Here is a 21,582-nt window from a genome sequence, read left to right on the forward strand (position 1 = left end):
CCAAAGAATTCATAGTGTTTCCAAATATATTACCTCAAAGCCTCCCCACGTTCCTTTAGGAAAGATGGGTAGAGTTGCTGCCATTCCCAATTCACATCAAAGTAAATGGGGGTCTTGGCTGATCGGGGCTGATCCAACTATTTTGACAGCATTACCTGAGTCAGTTCAATAGACACAGCATTTGAATTAAGTCGTATCATCCAAATCAGATCTATACGACTGCTGTGGGTAAGTCAAGAGTTCTCAGTCCTGGTGAAGAGACATATGACAGTGTCATCAGTTGTAAAGGATGCTGCAAGATATTTGTTACTCATGAGAATTAAAAGGTAAGAAAGTATAAATGACTTTCTCTTTTCATTAATTGTAGCAGGCTCAAATTTATCTCTTAAATGATCTTGTCACACACCTGGTATCTCCCCTACAAGGAAAAGGTTGGTATTAAAGCTGATCTAAAGGGAATTTACAGAGTATATATATCGAATTATCAACAGCAACTTTCATATGGGTGAAGACTAGATAAAAAGTAAAAAAAAAAATCTTCAATTCAAACTTGTTAGGCTGGATTTGTCATTTACAGTACTAAAACAGCCCGTTGTTTATGTAAAAAATACCCAACTTTATCATGATTCCTACTGGCTTTGCCACAAGCCAAGATAAAATCCCAGTGATAGCTAGTGATTTACCCAAGGTCATAGAATGACCACAGAGTGCACTCCAAGTGAAGGAAAATTTCTTCACAGAGGTGTGTTCTACACCTAAGTAGTAGAATAGTATGCTGCTTCTCAGCTCGGGGCCTGGAGCTAAACTGCTTGGACTTAAATCTAATTATTACTTATTAGTTGTATAACTTAAGCATGCTACTTTGCATTTCTGTACCTCAGTTTCCATATCTGTAAATTGGGCTAATAAAATACTCTTTGGTTTTATGGAGGTTAATCAAGTGAACATTTGTAAAGTGATATACAATATCTAAGCTGATAGTACACACTCAATAAAGTCAAATAAACTTACTATTATTTCTGAACCTAGTCATTAGAACCACCAAGAACCTTTTAAGACTCTCTTCCTGTCCCACTCATATTTACAAAGTTAGTACATCAGGCATATCCCAAGAAACTTAATTTATAAAAGCTCTCCAATGAGTTCACGGGTCAACTGAATTTTAGCTCTAACCCTAGTAATCATCTTAGAGTTACAAACTTCTCAGAAACAATTTATAGAAGGAAACAAAAATGTTTGCTTTCATATTACTTCACCAATTTGCATTTATTTAAATATACTCACACATCTAGCAAATCTAATTTATGTTAATCATTCACCACTATTGTTTATTATAATTATTTCCATTTAGCAATAAGAAATTACTTTAAATGAGCATACAATATGTCTTACTGAAGCTTAAACACAGTTGATATGGGTGGGGCAGGGGGGAGAACAAAATGCCAGAAGAGAAGCCTACCGTATTAATACCCCCAACAGGAACACCAAATTTTAACAACTATCTGCACACAGAAAAGCACCATTACAAGAACCAAAAATCAAGTAAGCAATTTACAGAAGTGTTTTAACTTCATATCCTTGAAAGGAGCATTGAGGGGGGTCAGGGAGAGAGCCTTGAATCACTGCACCACCCCTCCCCCACTGCCCCAGCAGCAGCCGCACAGCACAGGGAGTCTGTGCACTTTGGGGAAGGAAAGCACAGTGACTGGGGGACTTTACATTGAACTCACTGCTGCCTCATCATAGCAGACAGTAAAGTGGTGCTGGGCTCAGCCAGTGCCCATGCATGGAGGGAGCACTAGGACCAGGCCTACCCACAGGGAAATCACCATGCCATCATCAGTACTCAAGTTTCTCAGCAAGCCTCGCCAGTGAAGGCTGAAGTGCTTTGGGGCCCGAAATAAACTTGAAAAGCAGTTTGGGCCACAAAGACTGCAATTCCTAGATACCTCCTAGTGTCTGGCTGGGCTCAGAGCCAGAGGACTAGGGTAGCATGTGACCTAGGGAGACACCAGCTGAGGTGGCTAAAGGAGTGCTTGTGCCACTCTTTCCCCAACCCCAGGCAGTACTGTTCACAGCAACAAAAGGGTCTTCTTCCTTCTGCTTAAGGGGAAGAGAGCAAAAAGTAGAGGACTTTGTCTTGCATGTTGGATACCAGCTCAGCCATAGTAGGATAGGACATCAGGCAGAATTTTGAGGCCCTCTTTCCAAGCCCTAGCTCCTGGATGACATTTCTAGACACAACCTGATCCAAAAGGGAATCTACAGCCTTGGAGAGAACCTAGTCCTAGCAGGATTCATAGCCTACTGACTAAAGAGCCCTTGGGCCCTGAATACCCGGCACTGATACCCAGGAAATATGCTGGGGGTCTTGGGTTCTGAGATGTGCTGACTACAGGTGTAACCCAGCACATTTCCAACTGTGGTGGCTGTAGTAAAAGACTCTTTCTGTTTGAAAACAGTAGTCAGAAAAGTACAGGGGATTTTGTCTTGCACTTCAGATAACAGTTCGGCCACAGTGGGGTAGAGCAACAAGTAGGATTTTGCAGTTACCAAGTCCAGGCCTAGGCTCTTGGTCAGCATATCTGGAACTGCCCTGGGTCAGAGAGGAGCCTACTGCCCTGAAGCGTAAGTCCCAGACCTGGCAGAATTCACCACAGACTGACTGAAGAGCCCTTGGGATTTAAGTGAACATTGGCAGTGGCCTTCCAGCATCCCCCTGTGGGACAGTGTTGGGGGTGCCCATGGGGAGGGCTCCTCTGCCTGTGGAAAGGGAAGGAAAGAGTGGGACGGCTTTCATATTGTAGTTTGAGTTCCAGTTTAGCCACAGTAGACTAGAACATAAAGCAAATTTCTAAGCATTTGTATTTTAATCCCTGACTCCCAGACAACATTCACTGGACCCACTTGGGACCTGGGGAAACTTGCTGCCCTTAAGGAAAGGATAGAAAACTGGCTGACTTCATCACTTGCTGATTATAGAGCTCTAGGGCCTTGAGTAAAAATAAGTGGTAGTCAGGTAGTGGTTACAGTGCACCTTAGGCAAGACCCAGTGTCATGCTGGCTTCAGATCTGACCCAGCACAGTTCCAATGCTGGTGGCCCACAGGGGTGTTTGCATCAACCCCAGTTCCAGTTGACACAACAGAGAGAGACTGTTTGGCAGAAATTAAGGAAAAAGAACAAGAGTCTTCACATAGCAATCCAGAGAATTCTTCTGGATTTTATCCAAGACCACCAAGACTATACCTCTCCAAGCCTACAAAAACTACAGTGTTATTGGGTTTGGGGCCCAAGTCCCCAGGTATTTTGAGTCCAAATACCTGGAAAGCCTCCCAAAGAAGGTCAGGTACAAGCAAACAGACTGAGAAGACTACAATAAATATCTAAATCTTCAATGCCCAGACATCGATGAACATCTACAAGCATCAACATCATCCAGGAAAACATGGCCTCACCAAAGGAACTAAATAAGGTATCAGAGACCAATCCTGGAGAAATAGAAATGTGAGCTTTCAGACAGAGAATTCAAAATAGTTGCTTTGAGGAAACTCAAGAAAATTCAAGATAACACAAAGAAGGAACTCAGAATTCTATCAGATAAATTTAACAAAAAGTTTAAAATAATTAAAAAGAATCACACAAATTCTAAAATGCAATTGACATACTGAAGAACGCATCAGAGTCCCTTAATAGCAGAATTGACCAAGCAGAAGAAAAAATTAGTGAGCCTGATATAGGCTATGGGAAAATACAGTCAGAGGAGATAGAAGAAAAAAGAATAAAAAACAACAAAGCACAGCTACAAGATCTAGTAAATAGCCTCAAAGGGGCAAATATAAGAGTTAGGGGACTTAAAGGGAAGTTAGAGGAAGAGATAGGGGTAGAAAGTTTTTTAAAAGTGATAATATTGAGAACTTCCCAAACCTCAATATTCAAGTACAAGAAGGTTATAGAACACCAAGCAGATTTAATCCAAAGAAAACTATTTCAAAGCTTCTAATAATCAAACTCCCTACGTCAAGGATAAAGAAAGGATTCTAAAAGCAGCAATAGAAAAGAAACAAGTGACATATAATGGAGCTCCAATATGTCTGGCAGCAGACTTTTCAGTGGAAACTTTACAGGGCAGGAAAGAGTGGCATGAGATATTTAAAGTGCTAAAGGGAAAAAAACCTTTTACCCTAGAATAGTGTATCCAAAGAAACTATCCTTAAAGCATGAAGGGGAAATGAAGACTTTTCCACACAAATAAAAGCTGAGAGATTTCATTAATACCATATCTATCCTATAAGAAATGCTTAAGAGAGTTCTTCAATCTGAAAGATAAAGATGTTAATGAGTCAGAAGAAATCATCTAAAAATATAAAACTCACTGGTACTAGTAAGCACATAGAAAAAGCACAGAATATTATAACACTGTAATTGTGGTTTGTAAACTACTGTTAAGTAGAAGGAGTAAACGATAACCCAATCAAAAATAATAACTACAAAATTCTAAAACGTAGCCAGTACAATGAGACATGAAGAGAAACAACAAAAAGTTAAAAAGTGGGAGGATGCCGTTAAAATGTAGAGTTTTTATTACTTCTCTTTTTACATGTTTGTTTATGCAGGGTTAAGTTGTTGTTAGTTTAAAATAATGGGTTATAAGATAGTATTTGTAAGCCTCAGGTAACCTTAAATCAAAAAACATACATCAGATACAAAAAAATAAAAAGCAAGAAATTGGCCGGGCGCGGTAGCTCAAGCCTGTAATCCCAGCACTTTGGGAGGCCGAGACGGGCGGATCACGAGGTCAGGAGATCGAGACCATCCTGGCTAACACGGTGAAACCCCGTCTCTACTAAGAAATACAAAAAACTAGCTGGGCGAGGTGGTGGCGCCTGTAGTCCCAGCTACTCGGGAGGCTGAGGCCGGAGAATGGCGTGAACCTGGGAGGCGGAGCTTGCAGTGAGCTGAGATCGGGCCACTGCACTCCAGCCTGAGCTACAGAGCGAGACTCCGTCTCAAAAAAAAAAAAAAAAAAAAAAGCAAGAAATTAAATCATACCACCAAAGAAAATCTTTTTTTACTAAAAGGAAGATAGGAAGGAAGGAAAGAAGAGAAGACCACAAAACAACCAAAAAACAAGTAACAAAATGGCAGGAGATTGATTACTTATCAATAATAACATTGAAAGTAAATGGACTAAACTCTCCAATCAAAAGACACAGTGGCTGAATGGATGAAAAAACAAGATATCATGATCTGTTTCCTACAAGACACACATTACCTATAGAAATACACATAGAATGAAAATAAAGGGAGAAAAAAGATATTTCATGCCAATGAAAAGAAAAAGAACAGGAGTAGCTATACTTGTGTCAGACAAAATGGATTTCAAGACAAAAACTGTAAGAACAGACAAAGAAAGTCATTATATAATAGAAAAAGGGCCAATCCAGTAACAGGTATGTTTGTAAATATATATGCACCCAACACTGGAGCATCCAGATATATAAAGCAAATAGTATTAGAGCTAAAGAGAGAGATAGACCTCAATACAATAACAGCTGGAGACTTCAACACCCCACCTTCAGTGTTGGACACATCTCCTATACATAAACTCAAATAAACATGAGACTTAGTCTGAACTATAGAACAAATGGATCTCAAAGATATTTATAGAACATTTCATCCAAAGGTTGTGAAATACACATTCTACTCCTCAGCACATGGATCATTCTCAAGGACAGACCATGTGTTAGGTCACAAGTCTTAAAACATTTTTTTTTAAAAGAAAGATAATATCAAGCATCTTCTACCACATGGAATAAAACTAGAAATCAACAATGAATATTATAAACTATTACAAACACATGGAAATTAAACAATATGCTCCTGAATCAAATAAATAAATAACAAAATTTTAAAAGTTCATGAAATAAATAAAGGAAATACAGCATGCCAAAGCTTATGAAATACAATAAAAACAATACTAAGGGGAAAATTATAGCTGTAAGTGAATACATCAAAAATGAAAAACTTCAAATAACCTAATGATGTATCGTAAAGATATACAAAAGAGCAAACCAAATCCAAATTAGAATAAAGATCAGAACAAAAATTTGCAATAAAAAAATCCAAAGATCAACAAAACAAAAAGTTTTTGAAAAGATAAAATTGACAAACCTTTAGCCAACCTAATAAAGAAAAAAAAAAGAAGACTTAAAATCAGAGATGAAAAAGGAGACATAACAAAAGATACTGCAGCCATTCAAAGGATCATTGGTGGCTATTCAAGCAATCATATGCCAATAAATCAGAAAATCTAGAGGAAATAAATTTCTAGACACATACAACCTACTGAGATCGAACCATGAAGAAATACAAAACTTGGGCAGACCTACAGCAAGTAACAAAGCTGTAATAAAATAACTTCCAGTAATGAAAAACCTAGGACCCATTAAGTTCACTCTTGAATTCTACCAAACCTTTAAAGAACTAATGCCAATCCTACTCAAACTATTCTGAAAAATAGAGGATGAGGGAATACTTCCAAGCTCATTATATGAGGCCAGTATCATCCTGATACCAAAACCAGACAAAGACACACCAAAAAAACAAAATTACAGGCCAATATCCCTAATGAATATTTGTGCAAAAATTGTCAACAAAATACTAATGAACTGAATTCAACAATATATTAAAAAGATCATTCATCATGACCAATTGAGATTTATCCCTGAGCAAGGATGGTTCAACATGCACAAATCAATTAAGTGATACATCATTATCAACAGAATAAAGGACAAAAACCATATGATCATTTCAATTGATGTTGAAAAAGCATTTGATAAAATTCAACATCCCTTCATAATAAAAATCCTAAAAAATCTGGGTACAGAAGATACATACCTCAATATAATAAGATTGATATATATTTATCATATATATCATATCAAATATATATATATCAAACAGACATACAGCTAATTTGATTAAAAAATTTATATATATATATAAAACAGACCCACAGCTAGTATCACACTGGGGAAAAACCTTTCCTCTAAGGTCTGGAACACAGGATGCCCACTTTCACCACTGTTATCCAGTATAGTACTAGAACTCCTAGATAGAACAATCAGACAAGAGAAAAAAAATAAAGGACATTCAAATTAGAAAGGAAGAAGTTAAATTATCCTTGTGTGTAGATGATATAATCTTATATTTGGAAAAACCTAAAAACTCCACCAAAAAAACTATTAGAACTGATAAATTCAGTACATTTGCAGGATATAAAATCAACATACAAAAATTTGTAGCATTTTTATATGCCAACAGTGAGGAATCTAAAAAAGAAGTCAAAGTATTAATCCCATTTAAGTAAGCACAAATAAAATTAAATACCTGGGAAATAACTGAAAAGAAAGACCTCTGCAATGAAAACGGTAAAACACTGATGAAAGAAATTGAAGAGGACATGAAAAAATTGGAACGATATTCCATGTTCATAGATTAGAAGAATCAATATTGTCAAAATGTTTGTATTACCCAAAGTGATCTATAGATTCAATGCAATCCCCATCAAAATACCAGTGACATTCTTCACAGAAATAGAAAAAGTACTTTTCAAATTTATGTAGAAGCACACAGGGAAAAACATAGCCAAATATATCCTGAGCAAAAAGAACAAAACTGCAGGAATCACCTTACCTGACTTCGAATTATAGTATAGACCTTGGCCAGGCACAGTGGTTCACACCTGCAATCCTAGCACTTTGAGAGGCTGAGGTAGGTGGATCACCTGAGGTCAGGAGTTCAAGACCAGCCTGGCCAACATTGTGAAATCCCATCTCTACTAAAAATACAAAAAATTAGCTGGGCATGATGGCAGGCACCTGTAATCCCAGCTACTCGGAAAGCTAAGGAAGGAGAATCACTTGAACTCGGGAGGTGGATGGAGGTTGCAGTGAGACGAGATTGTGCCATTGTATTCCAGCCTGAGAAACAAGAGCAAGACTCCATCTCAAACAAACAAACAAACAAACAAAACCTATAATAAACAAAACAGCATGGTACTGGCATAAAAACAGACACATAGATCAATGGAACAGAGAACCCAGAAACAAATCCATACTCCTACAGTGAATTCATTTTTGACAAAGCTGCCAAGAACATACACTAGAGAAAAGACAGTCTCTTCAATAAATGGTGCTGGGAAAACTAAATAATGCAGAAGAATGAAACTTGATCCCTATCTCTCAATACCTACAAAAATCCAATCAAAATGGATTAAAGACTTAAATCTAAGAACTCAAGTCATGAAACAACTGCAATAAAACATTGGAAAAACTCTCCAGGACATTGATCTGGGCCAACATTTCCTGAGTAATACCCCACAAGCACAGGCAACCAAAGCAAAAATGATCAAATGAGATCACATCAATTTAAAAAGCTTCTGCACAGCAAAGAAAATGATTCGCAAAGTGATGAGACAACCCACAGAATAGGAGAAAATATTTTCAAACTACTCCATCTGACAAGGGATTAACTTGCAATAACTTGAATATATAAGGAGTTCAAACAAGTCTACCGAAATTCCAATGCAGTTTAAAAGTGGGCAAAATATCTGAACAGACATTTCTCAAAAGATGACATACAAATGGCAAACAGGCATATGAAAGTTATTAAACATCATTGATCAGAGAAATACAAATCGAAATTACAATGAGCTATCATCTCACCCCAGTTAAAATGGCTTTTATCCAAAAGCTAGGCAATAGCAAGTGCTAGAGAAGATATGGAGAAAAGGGAACCCTGGTATACTGTTGGTGGGAATGCAAATTAGTACAACTACTATGGAGAACAGTTTGGAGGCTCTTCAGATAACTAAAATTAGAGCAACCATATGCTCCAGCAATCTCACTGCTGGATATACACCCAAAAGAAGGGAAATCAGTATGTCAAAGAGACGTCTGCACTTCCATGTTTGTTGCAGCACTATTCACAATAGTCAAGATTTAGAAGCAAACTAAATATCCATCAACAGATGAATGGACAAAGAAAATGTGGTGCTTATACCCAATAGAGTACTATTCAGCCATAAAAAAAGATTGATATCTCGTCATCTGCAGCAACATGGATGGAACTAGATAGCATTAGTTAAGAAATATAAGCCAGGCAGAGAAAGACAAACATCATATGTTCTCACTTATTTGTGGAATGTAAAAATCAAAATAAATTGAACTCATGGATATAAGGAGTAGAAGGATGGTTACCAGATGCTGGGAAGGGTAGTGGGGGTTTATAGGTAAGTGGAGATGGTTAATGGGTCTAAAAAAATTAGTTCAAAGCTATGAATAATATCTAATATTTCATAGCACAACAAGGTAACTATAGTCAAAACAATTTAATTGTATATTTTAAAATAACTAAAAAAATGTAATTGGATTGTTTGTAACACAAAGGATAAATGCTTGAGGGGATAACTCATTTTCCACGATGTGATTATCATGCATTACATGCCTGTGTCAAAATATCTCCTGTATCCCATAAATATACCTACTATGTACCAACCAAAATTAAATATAAAATTTTTAGAAACACAGTTGATATGAATAAAGCTAAATATAAATCTCACCTATAAGACATGGGTTCACTAATTTTCACTATGGCTATGCTAATAAGACTGTTCTTCTAAATGGTAAGTGCTAGCTCATTTATCTGGAGTTTATATTTTTTAAAAATCAGAAATTTCACTAATTTTATCAGTGATATATTCAAAATATATAAAGAAAAGCACTGAAGCAGAGAAGCAATCTTATTGGAAATAGTGCTTTACAGAACCAAATCAAGTAACAGGAACTGGGCAACACTGTTCTCTCATAGAACTTCCTGTTACCCACAATCCCCAGCTGCAGTAGCATCACAAATTGTTCCTTCAAAAAGTAATAATGCCGAGACAAAAATTATTTCATTTGGGCCTACAACCTACTGGGGACTTTCAGGGGTTTAGATGCTGTAGCCTGCAGCACACAAGATAAGAAAAATACCTCAATAAAGATGCACTCAAAAGACTGTTTCCCCTTTCACTGGGAGAAAGGATTATACGAAGTAGAATCTAAAATTATCTTAGAAAAAATTTTTAATACGCACAGGCAGATGCATATAGACAGATGACCTCATTTTTTTCAGATAAATACCATAATTAGAGACTTTTATTAAGATAATTACCCCTTTTCACACATTCTGATGGAAAGAGAATAGATCTGGTGTGTGACAGACCTCCCCTCCATCCCCAGTCCTTCATTGACTTCCCAACTGACCCCTGAAAGGTGATTAATCTCTCCTCACCTGAGTTTTTTTTTCCCCAATTCTTATGTGTAATATGCAAAACAGTAAGTTTTTACAAGGACTAAATTTGATTATGTGAAATCGGCTAATTTACTACTTAATACAGAGTAGGCATTCAGTGAATATAAGGTTTTTTAAAATTTATTTTCTCTATTAATATTAACCAATCTTGACTGTCAACTGTTACTGCATGCATATAGCCTGTTCTTGCATTTCAAATGAGTAAAATAGCATCTTTTCTCCAATACACATATTTTGCAATCAATACTTAACTAAAAATTTTGAATTACAAGTTTTTTTGCTTGTTGTTTGTTTTCTACATAAACGTGAAATGATATGAGGGGGCTGATAATTTCTACTGAGCCCAGAGCTCACCCAAAACTTCAAAATTTATTTGTAATCAGTAAGGCTATATCTGTTTGACAGTATACAGACACAGGAAGTAAGAAGAAAGGACACAAGGGAAAGGGAGGAGATAAAAGGTGAGGAAAGGAGGAAGAAGAGAAGGAGACAGGGGCTCATAAAAGGAAAAGAGCAAGAAATGACAAATGACTTGTTACGTAGAAAAAATGTGTACATGATCTTTTAGTCAAAAATGGCAAGATTATTCAATATTGCATTAAAAACAATTATTTCTAATATATTAGCCACCAAACTCAAACTAAAAAGGTACTTTGTTCATTTAGCAAATGTTAGGCAGTGCATTAGGGTCTACCTGTCCATCTTGAAAACACCAAGTAACACTTAGAAATAAAGCAGCCACAGAACATAAAATTGCAAATATCTCACTATGGTTATTTAGCATACAGAAATTTAAAATCATAATCTTATGGTGGACAGAAAATTAGAACATCAGTTAACATAGAACCTGGATGCAAATGTGATACCAAATAACTATGTGAATTTAGGCAAGTCATTTAACAGCTAATTCATCATTGGAAAATGGGAGGATAATATGCCTACCTAGAGAGCATTACATTTATAGGAAAAAAATGAATAAATATATTATTGTTGTTTCGACAATCAAATATATGCAGTATCAACATTCACTGTAAATTTCTATAAAAAATCACATATATTATACACCTAACTGTCCATAAAACATATATAATTATACATTACACAGATATAATTATATAGAGTTACATACAACATAAAAAATATACATAACAAAATATACATAACTGATATATATCATAGTTCTATGGGTATATAGAGAACATTAATTATATTTAATTGTATATGTATACACATACACAAACACATACATGTGTATATTTCTTTACAGTGTTACAAGCGAAGATTCAATAAATTGGGAGACATTTATGTTCTCAGAGACAAAGATTTAATATTTCAGTAATGCCACATTTGAATGTTAAAATATAAGATTATATTGAAACCCCCTTTGCCAAAATTATGACAGTTAGAGAAGTCTAGTATGGCTGACTCCATTTGCCTCTAGCCTCACAGGTGGACTGTCCTCACTCATTCGTGGGCATAGTTTAACTTAAGTATGGGAGGAATTTGGTTTATAGTTTAACTTTGAAGTAAGCATGGTAATAGTCCCTTCTCTAAAACTGACCCCTTCTTTATTTGGGGACTGACGTTGCCTTTGTAAGACTAATGAAAGACCACAGGTTAGGACTTTGGGAGGGGCCTGAATTCTGCTAAGATATAGGCATAGTTAAATAATAAATGATAATCAGCCATTGTTCCCTATCTTACTTTTCTGTAATTTCTTACTGCTCAGGAGTCATGTAACCAGAGGTCACAAGATTTATAACTTCTCCAATTGCTCCATGGATATTATTTCAAAACTTAAGATCAGTCTTTGAGATGTTCTTCAGACTTCTGCATTTGGGCAGACCAACTGATAGCACCTGGATCCATGTCTCATACCAAGCAACTGACAATCATTTCTGTGACTGCCACCCCTCAAAAAACTGACTTAGCACATGAAGACAGTTTAGACACACCTATGATTTCATCCCCAACCAATCAGGAGCACTCATTCCCCAGCCCTCTGCCTACCAAATTATCCTTAATATTCTAGCCTCTGAGCTCTTGGGGAGGTGGATTTGAGAAAAATGTCCCATTTTTCTACTTGGTTGCCTTGTGATAATTAAATTCTATCTCTGCAGCAACATTGATGTCTCAGTGAATTGACTTTGTCTGTGTAGAAGGCAGGAAGAACCAGTTGGGTTGTAACAATATTTCAAAGGAAATTTTAGCATGATAAGTCCCATAGTTCATATGGAAAAACAAACAGGTGAAAGAAAGTAACTATTTTTTAAAGAAAAAAAATAAACATTATCAAACTAGAAATACGACATTTTACTTAAAAATGCAAAACAAAAACAACACAGGTTAATAATGGCTACTTAAATCTGGCCCTCACCATCCATGCTCCTTAATACTCTACATATCAGCTAGAGGAAAAAGGATCCCAGAACTTCAGCATGATCAGAAAATAGAGAACAGCACAAACAGCAAGATATCTGTGAGCAGAAAAACAAGCAGGAATTTTCAGAACAGCTCTGGGACCCTTTACAAGTCTTCAGAGAGCCAGCAGGCCCTTGGGCAAACTGTGAAGGGAAATGAGAGTAATGAAAGGCTCAAGATGAACCTGAAATCAACCTCAGAAGGAGGAAACCCATCCTAAGTGAGAAAATACTGTAAAGGAGTCCATCCTAGTGGATTAAAATACTGACTTTCAAGGAAAGGCCTTACAGATGTGCAGGACTCCACCCAGGGGCAGGCTTAAAAGGGATCAAGAAGGAGAAACACCTTTAGGAATCTGAGTGGTGATAGGGGAAAAGTATTAAGCCAGAGGAGAAGAAAGAAGAAGAAAAAAAAAAAGCCATAAAATAAGACAAAACAATCCTCTCAATAGTGGTTACCTAAATCTAGCCCTCACCATCCATGCTCCTCTTCCTCCCCAGAAGAACAGTCCACTGAAAACAATTTTGCTAAACTAAAAGGACGATCTTGAACTAGGAATCTCAAGCACCACCCCAAACTACCAAGCCCATTCATAAACTTCGTAGATGTACACAGACATCTGACATTGTGCAGCACTGCTAAAGGGGAAATAAAACACCAGAATCAAAACAGTATGTCTAATAAAAATCCCCTGCTTCCCCAGAAATAACCGACCATGAAAAGAAATCTGAAGCACAACACTCCAATTTAATTATGTTTCCCCAAACAAGCATTCTAGGATACAAAGATAATGTTGCATCAGAAATAAAAAACTAAGAACAAGAATAGAAAACCAACTGGAAAAAATAAAATGAGACCCAGTTGAACTCAGGCAAGAAACAGGGATGGTGTCATCACACAGAAAAATAATAAATATGTGAGGTAATGCATATGTGAAATAGCTACATTTAGCCATTCCACAATGTATGCATATGTCAAAACATGTTGTTCACCATATGAATACGTATGAGTTTTACTTGTCAATTAAATAAAATGGGGGTTGAGGAGGTGGCATTTTTAATCAAATAGAAATGCATGGCTATGCAATAAATGGCACTGAAATGAATGGCTACACATTTGAAATTAAATTCAGTTGTATCTCTGCCTAACTCCTTATACTGAATACATGTCAGGTAGATTACTTAGAATATAAAAAAAAATTATGAAAGTTGGAAGAAATCACTGTAAGCAAATATAGAGAATTTTATACATTTTATATATAGATTAAATCTTCCTAACTACAAATCCAAAAAAATTTGATTTATCTACATAAAAATTAAAATGTTCACCTGAAAAGCCATTAACAGACTTAAAAGATAAACCAAACTAGGGAGGCATGTGCAAAACATGTGTCAACATTCTTTCATATATATTGTATACACCTATGTATATGTAGACACACTTTCATTAAGTACAAAATAAACAAAAACAATAACTTGAAAAAGGAGATAATAAAAAATGAAGAAATAAATATCTCTCCACTAGTAACCAAATAAGGGCAAATTAACATAAAATACGATAAACTTTTATAAGATTTTTGGATCTGGGCACACAAGATATAAAGCAAGTCTTTCAATGTGGGTCTCTGATCAGGATTAAGCTATGGTTTACAGGTAAACCATTTTTACTTGTAAAATCAAACTTAAATATATATGAATAGAGATTACAATAGACATATGGCCTTGTTTGAAGAAATATGTACTCCCTCTGCAACTAATAGTATAACTTGGCATAAGCATATGATTAATTTGACAATATTTATCACATACTTTAGTTGCTTGGAAATGGAAATAGCTAACAATATACCTAGCAGAGAAAATTACCTGTTTAAGTAATACCCAACCAAGGAATGGCATTTTAACAAAACATGTTTTTCTGTTTTATATTTTTATTTAAACATGAATATTTAAATGAAATAATTGATGCCATATCTTTTTATTGTAGATGAAGTCAGAGGCTCAGAAAGAGGTTCAATAGGCCAGGCGCAGTGGCTCATGTCTGTAATCCCAGCATTTGGGGAGGCTGAGGCAGGCAGATCACCTGAGGTCGGGAGTTTGAGACAAGCCTGATTAACATGGAGAAACCCCATCTCTACTAAATATACAGAAATCAGCTGGGCGTGGTGGTGCATGCCTGTAATCCCAGCTACTTGGGAGGCTGAGGCAAGAGAATCGCTTGAACCTGGGAGGTGGAGGTTGCTGTGCGCCGAGATCACGCCATTGCACTCCTGCCTGGGCAGCAACACGAGCGAAACTCCGTCTCAAAAGGAAAAAGAGGTTGAATAGTATGCCTGACACCATGTGGCTAGTAAGTCAGAAAAATAAGAAATGCCAAACTTCTAACTGAAACTCTAGTGGCTGTCCTTTTTCTCATTAGATAATTCTCAATGATAGCTATTAAATTAACAAAATGAATCGAAATACATCTGATATGTGCAAACTGTCTTTTTAGTCCAGGTTTTCTATTCATTCGTTCTTTGCATTATTTTTTCACCTATGTTTCACAACTGAACATTATTATCCCATGTGTTAGTTTGTCAGGGCTGCCAAAACAAAGGCCTACACCACAGGCTGAGTGGCTTCAACAACCGAAATGTATTTCCTCCCGGTTCTGGAGGCTAGGAGTCTAAGATCAAGTGTCAGCAGGGTTGTTTCTTCTGAGGCCTCCCTTCTTGGCTTGTAGTTGGCCATTGTGTCTTCAGACGATTTTACTCTATGTCTATGCCCAAATTTCCTCTTCTTATAAGGACACCAGTCATATTGGATTAAAGTCCAGCCAAATTATCTCATTTTAACACAATTACCTCTTAAAAGACCCTATCTCCAAATACAGTCGCATTCTGAAACATGGGGAGATTAGAACTTCAACATGTGCATGAAGGGCTGGGGCAGGGAAGACATAATTCGCCCATAATACTTTGCATGAATGTATTTATTGAATTCATTTACTAGACTACTATTGAATACCTACAATGAGCCACATGATGTGTAAGGCTACACAGATGGAGGACATGGCTGCTGAATTGGAGGACTTACAGTCTGGTGGGGAAGACAGAAGGTAACCAAAGAGTGATTATACCAAGAGGTACTCTCAGAGTACATACAGAGTGCTGTGGGCACAGCCAGAACCATCTAGTTCAGGCTGAGGGCAAGTTATGGAAGGTAATTTGGAGATGATTGAGCTGCATCCTTAAACATAGAGAAGACTTAGCTGATTATAAATGTGTATACCAATTAGTTTAAAATACCTTGAGCAGAGTTTGCACATAGGATATTTACAAGAGAGAACACTGGAGAGGCAGGCAGGGGCCATATACCTTGTTACTGTTCATATATTTGAACTTTTTCCCAAAGATTTAGGAAGCCATTAAAGATCTTTAAGCAGGGGTGGTAACACATGCATTTGAGGGGAACACATTTAAGAAAATGAAGAAGATAAATGACCGGGTTGGAGGCATGCAGCAAACTGCAACAGAGAACACTCTAAAGAGTCAATGGCAATAGCACATGTAAGGAATGATAAGGGCAGGCATTAAGTCAATGGTGTCGAAACACAGCATCCTTAGTGATTATACTGTCGGTTTACTTTAATTAAAACTATCAATGAATTTACAAATATGTGGGTCAATATGAGAATGCATTAGAAGCACCTCGTTTCACATATAATTGATGTATACTCATAAAAGAGACAAATTTAGAATTTTGTCTATAGAACAATATGTCAGAGGAAACAAAGCCTTATGTAACCAGACTAAGAAAAAAATATAGTATGGTGCTATCCCTAGTCATCCACATTGCCACATTTTGTAATGAATTTCTCCTTACAACAAATTCAATGCTGCAGTTGATACCATCAGTGCAAGTAAACAAATATGTTTAGCAGCATTAAATGTAATTGAAGTCAGACTAGAAATGGAAATGACTTTTTGCAAAGTTTGACAGTATTAACATTCTACCACAGATTGCATATATTTTTAACTGAAAATTTTGACGAGATTTATTTTACCATTAACGCTTTAAGAACTTAAGAATTTTTCACCAATATTAACAATAAACATTTATCGCACTATATAAACCACAAATTTTAAGGTAGACAATGAAGAAGAAAAATTGTCTGTTTTGTAAACAAAGTTGGAAAATAGAGGTGGCATCCACAGGAATTTTTAAGAAATAAATGTATTTTTCACAATGTACTTTCAATTATTTGATGTTAGGTATTCTGTCATAAATATTTGAATCATCTCTTACTGTGACTATTAGTATTTATATTGTCTCCTTTAAGTTAGCTTAATCTAATAAATCAAAAAATGATTTGTCCACCCTGAACTCTATTTCAATCCATAACTACATGTGACATACAGTTAAATACAACTAAAATTTTCTTTCTTATTTCTTTATTCTCAGACATTTTAAATGTCAAAGGTTGGCACTCCAAAACTCCACCAAATCACCTGTTTACAAAGCAAAGCTAAGTTTATTAGCCTTAGTGCAGTAAGGGAGAACCCCATTTTTACTGAGTAATGTCTCAGAAAGTTCAGGTCAGGAACACAGTTTCATAGGATTTTGGGATCTGAGCACACAAGACAGAAGGCAAATCTTTCAACGTGGGTCTCTGATTAGGATTAAGCTAAATCTGTGATACAATAGTTTAGGATTGATGAACACAATGAAATTAGGATCTTAAAAGGAGCCTTCATATGTAAACAGTTGTTTGTTAAGTGAGCTATTTGCCCAGGTGAGCAATCTAGTATCCTGTGTACTCACTGTTTAACCAGATGAGCTAAGTATTTGCTCTGATAAATTGGTTCTCAGGAGTTTCCTAAAACACATAGTATATGTACTTACTGGTTTCACTCTTCTTCCTGGTCAAAAATTTCTTGGAATATATATTAAAGTCCTGTTGACAAAAGATGCCTCAGTTTTCAAAAATATCATGGGAACATTTGGGGGGGCTTTTTGGGGGCTTGGAGTCAGGGAAGTGAAAAAACCTCTCCTGAATTCTCAGAAGCTATTTAGACCTAAGACACAGAGCAAAATTGCCTCCTCTTAGTTGCCTCCTCTTGGACAAACTCCTTGTGTCATACCCACACCTCTAACCCCAAATATGATCATTAGACACTATAATGCCCAGAATATCGTAAGTTTTCTGAACACATAAAAATAACTCAGGATTTCCATCTCCCTAGAATGTCACTGTCACCATCATTTTGTCTAGTAAGTATCTTCACCCTTCAAATCCTTCACTCTCAGGCCCTACCACCCAGGTTGTCATTACCTTCTCAATAACACTGTAATACCCTTACATATCTGTCACTGAATCTTAACATACCTCTGTTAACATAATCTCTACCTCTAACTGGACTCCGAACTCCTCCAGGAAGAACTGGGCCCTTTTCATCAATTCCCAGAACCTAACACAATAGTAAATACTCAGTAGATGTTTACTGAATGAATTAATTAAGTCTGTGAATGAATGAATGAGTAGATGACGTGTAGAAAGTTGGATGCATTTATGTAGAATTTGTAAAAACATGTTTTTTCTTCTTAGAGGAGTAGAGGAGACGTGGCTTCTAGAACATCAAGGATTATTTCTTTACCTTCATTTAATCAATAAATTTTGATTTAAATATATTCCATAAGCCACGTATTATGCTAAGTGCTGGGTTTTAAATGGTAGACAAGACCAGTAGTGTGGCTGCCATACTGGAGAAACTGTCTCACTGCAGCTACTCACCATACATAACCACTACCACAACTATCCAGACCATCACCACCACCAAAAATCACTCACAAAATCTCCACCACCACCACCATCATCACTGTTAGCATCCACATCAGTCAATGAGTCTGGGGATGATTTCATAAGATTTCTTTGATCCTAGAAATATTGCCTAAAGCAGTGTTTCAGGAATTTAATTAAATCTGATGCATTAGTCTGAGATTCCACATTTTCAATCAGAAGTGCTATGATCTGATGATGTTCATCACCCACGTTTCAAGTAGGCAGGGTCTATAGAATATTTCAGAGTCTCAAAGCACTCTGTTTCAGAGGACACTATCCCACAGGAGATCAAAAGCTTCAAGAAGTTTTAGTCATGAGCAGGGACAGAAATGAGGAGGAAAGTACTTTGAAATTTTAAATAGAAATCAGTCTCCTAAGTTAACGGAATTTCTCTTATTGCAAAATTCTATTGCCAAACTCCAGCATGAGATCATCAGGCCATTGGCAAGAAACCCAGAGCCAAGTTTCATTCTAGTCCATAAACATACATACCGTGTACTCAATGGAACTATGGGGTTAAAAGGAAAGCAAAATATGATCTCTGTCTTTAACATTAAAGAAGAGAAGTATCTGACCTTGTCTGAGTCCAAGGAAAAGTTTCTATCTCCAGAACTAAAGATAGAGTGGTAGGTCATTTTCGATTAAAAATTGGGGTCCACTATCTAATGTACTGCCTCCCCAACTCTGATTCACTTGGTATGCACTTTGTCAATAGAGCATCGAGTTGTTCCACTCCCAACCCTTTACATTTTTTAAAATTAATTTTCGTACTGCTTTTGCTTCCACAGTTACAAGGTTACCAATGTCAGAATGTACCCTTCTAATGGCTACTTCAAATCTAACCCTCTCTCCAAGTGTTGATGATTGAGAAAAATTATACCTATGTCAAATCAACTGATACTCAAAGGGCAGGGACTATTTAGAACAGCACTTTACAGTTCTACTGAAAGCTTAATACACTACCACGTATTTCTAGAACCTGCTCATTTGGGGAAGTCCTGAGACTTCCATGTTCCCCCACCAGGCTTCTGAACAGGGAAAACAGATGGATGTAGACATGTGAGCAAAGTCAGGTCAACAGGTTACAAGTCAGGCTGATTTATACTCACTGTACTATATTATGTTTTGACAAATTTAGCAAATGCTCCTATATATTCGTTTCCTATGGCTATTATAACAAATTGCCACAAATGGAGCAGCCTAAAAATACTTACACCACTGTAGTTAAAAAGTATGAAATGGGCCTTGCTCGGCTAAAATCAAGGTGTCAGCAGGGCTGCGTCCCTCTTTCAGGGAGAATCCATTGACTTAGCCTTTCCTTCTTCTGGAGTTTGTCCATGTGGCTTGGCCAATGGCCCTGTTCCTCCATCTTTCCAGCCAGTAATGGTAGGTTCATTTATCACATCACATCGCTCTGATCTTCCCTTAGGTCTTCCTCTTCCACATTTAAGGACGCCTGTGACTACATTGGTCCACCTGGATAATCAAACTTATCTCCCTTCTTTAAGGTCAGCTAATTAGCAGCCTTAATTCCATCTGCAACCTTAATCCCCTTAATCCCCTTTGCCATGGAACATAACATATTTAAAGTTTCCAGGGATTAGGACATGGACATCTATAGGGGGCTATTATTCTGCCTACCATAATCTACCCTCTGACCCTTAAGAATTATAAGCAAAATACAGGCACCCGGGCCAACCACCCCAAAGTCTCAACCTGACAGCAATTATATTAATTATAATAATAGGATATATATTAACTGTATTATATTGTGATGAATTTAGTAAATACCACACTTTAATTGACATTCCCTTTAAGGTGGCTACTTTCTTCTCTAGCAACCAAAAATCAGACTATTGACTAATAAAATATGAGACAGGATGGAAGAAGAGAACGCATCTATTGGTTACTAGATTTAGGCTTTTTAAAGGATTGCAGATTGAAACAACCTCCAGTTTTCTTCAATTATTGAGTTATTTTATTAGAGTTGTTATCCCCTTAAGATCAACAGCACCCTGGCAGGTCCTGGCTGCCCTCATTCCTGCAGAAGGATTCGTACAAGTTCTTTTAAACCTGTAGGAGCCATACCAGTTAAGAAACCTGAGATCTCCAAATTACCTGCCTCCTTAAGTACTTCAAAATACAAAAGAGATAAAGAAAAAACACTGTTCATCCAATGTTTAGTCGACTGTAATTCCAGCTAATACGTTAATTTTAGATGAAATTATGTGATTAAACAGTTTGTTTTTATGCTTTAATATTTCCCTTTACATTTTTTCCTAATCCTTTCTTCCTCCAATTCCACATTGTATCATGCCTAGTATCTTGTGTTTCAGTTCTCATTCCCCATGGCTGTTCTTTTGTTTACTAGATTGTCACATGAATTTTTCTTAATACATAGCCTTCAAGTACACATGGATCTGAGCAAATGATTTTTCTAGTCTAGTGATAAAAACACTGGCAAATCAAAAATGATGTTGAAGAGCGTTTTCCTTAGAGAATATTGAAAGACAGACTTTTCTGAATTTTCCCACAGTTCCAATTATGCTTTGCTACGTATCTGCCATACAAAATATCTAGGTTGTTCCAAGTCAAAGAACAAGACATATGAATCCCAAATTCAAAAGATTTATAGCAGAACTGCTAAGTGTCCAAACACATCCAGAAATTAGCCTTATAAAATAGCTTACACTTCTAAAGCAAACTTGTGGGCGCAATCACAATCTGGCGTTAGTTCCCTCTGGACATATCAGGTGCATAGTTGCTTCCTCTTTTGGTAGTATGTTTTTTTCTCTCTTCTTTCTTATGCAAGACTCCTAAAACAATATCTCTGGACTACTTTGGTAATTATTCTCCTCTGTGGTCGCTTAAAACTGCCTATGTTAGCCACGGAGTTTTCGTGGTCAACCCTAGATTCTTGCGTTGGAATGGCTTTTTCCTTTCCACACAGTCCTCTTGGGAAGGATCCCTTTTAAAGTGATTC

At 36.7% G+C, this 21,582-nt stretch overlaps 1 protein-coding gene and 1 long non-coding RNA gene across 2 annotated transcripts in view; one reads left to right on the forward strand and one right to left on the reverse strand.

Moving 5' to 3' along the window:
- LOC126953007 (uncharacterized) overlaps positions 1–21,582 on the reverse strand; it is a 233,489-nt gene that overhangs the window by 141,030 nt on the left and 70,877 nt on the right. The gene's annotated exons all lie outside the window — the stretch shown is intronic.
- Positions 9,283–21,582, forward strand: part of ACOT13 (acyl-CoA thioesterase 13) — an 812,642-nt gene continuing 800,342 nt past the window's right edge. Inside the window, exon 1 of the mRNA XM_050788247.1 lies at positions 9,283–9,286. The gene's annotated coding sequence lies outside the window, so the exon portion shown is untranslated. The remainder of the gene's footprint in view (positions 9,287–21,582) is intronic.

The sequence above is a fragment of the Macaca thibetana genome, chromosome 4 (assembly GCF_024542745.1).
Source record: "Macaca thibetana thibetana isolate TM-01 chromosome 4, ASM2454274v1, whole genome shotgun sequence".
NCBI classification, from domain to species: domain Eukaryota; kingdom Metazoa; phylum Chordata; class Mammalia; order Primates; family Cercopithecidae; genus Macaca; species Macaca thibetana.